Source organism: Xenopus tropicalis, chromosome 3 (assembly GCF_000004195.4).
Source record: "Xenopus tropicalis strain Nigerian chromosome 3, UCB_Xtro_10.0, whole genome shotgun sequence".
Classification (NCBI taxonomy): domain Eukaryota; kingdom Metazoa; phylum Chordata; class Amphibia; order Anura; family Pipidae; genus Xenopus; species Xenopus tropicalis.
The window spans coordinates 150,688,170-150,689,481 of NC_030679.2; the positions used below are offsets into that span (position 1 = coordinate 150,688,170).

The following is a 1,312-nucleotide window of genomic DNA, read 5'->3' on the forward strand; positions in this document are numbered from 1 at the left end:
AGACACAAAAAAATAAAATAAAATAAAAATAATTGCAAGCTCTTCCTCCTTGTGCATTCAAAACCAGACATAACATGTAAATATTTACAGGAAGAAGTGGAAAGGAAGGGAGTTGTTTTTTTCTTAAATTAAACTCCTCCCTTTAAAGATTTTCCTCTTCTGGATTTTATGGTCCGCCCCCTGAGACAGGCGATCGACTCCTTTTCCTGTCGCAGGATTCTGCGATGACCGGACGGACCAGTGAGAAGTGTAGAGTGTTAATTTGTCTTTTGCTCGCTCAAATTTCTGTTAAATACTAAAACGGTTGCCCTTTTTGTCTGGCTTTATCTTTGCTCCGTGCAATTGTGCTGTCAAGGCCATGATTCTGCGGCTGAAGTCTGTTGCTTTCCAATATGGAGGGCGCGACGAGGTTCGGCTGCTGGCAATGGTAAAACGAAGATCTGGGATAGTGGCCTATGACTTTGTTATAGGTTTACGGGGGCCCTTCCATTCTCCCGTTGCTACTGTAGGAGGTGGCGCTGATGCCAGAGTGGCTGCTTGGGGGGCTGGGACCCCCATACACTGAGCTGTCTATTAAGTCACAATCAAAAATGGTTCTGTTTGGCGGGGCCCGAACAAATTTTCTGTTAAGTTCCATCTGTTGTTCAGGGTCCTGGAGCTGCAGGGTGCAAGGTCCTTGGTAGGGTGGTGGCTCCTCGCCATCTGATAAGGAGATAGTGGGTGGGAGGTTGATCCCGTTCTGGATGTAGGGGTATGTGGGCTGGAATCGATTGAAATGATCTCTCTGCAGAAAAGACGAACCTATCCGGCTGCCAAGGGGTGTAAATGTGCTGCTCTATGATTCCATTTCCTGGCACTGTGCTTTCTGACGGCCAAAGATTTCCTTCAGAGGAAAGGTTCTCCTCTTGCCGCCTGCCCTGGCTGTGCCAGTGGATGAAGGACCGAGCCGAGAGCTAGTAGTGGTTTAGGAGACAAGTGATAACCACGACCATCACCATCATCACCACTACAATGATTGTGACACATAGACATAAATTGGAACCAAAATATATCAAATTCTAACCATTCAACCATCTGCTGCTACTAAGTCCTAGGACAGGTACGTTGGGGAAGGCAGTGCTACCTGGGGAAACAAGAGGACATTTTTCATTGCTTATTGAAAGATACTGGAACATGAGATTTACATTGCAAAGAGATTCAGGTCTACTGGATTGCAAATAGGCAACAGCCAAGAAAGAAGAGTATGATCCTAATCTGCATGGGTGTGGTAAGAAAAGGGTTACAATTAGTATTGCTTTTAAAGAAAATAGCT

General features: G+C 45.5%; 1 pseudogene; it reads right to left on the bottom strand.

Annotated features, from left to right (window-relative positions):
• Nucleotides 1-295: 295 nt before the first annotated feature.
• On the bottom strand, nt 296-1,010 carry LOC100490065 (annotated as a pseudogene).
• Nucleotides 1,011-1,312: the final 302 nt, after the last annotated feature.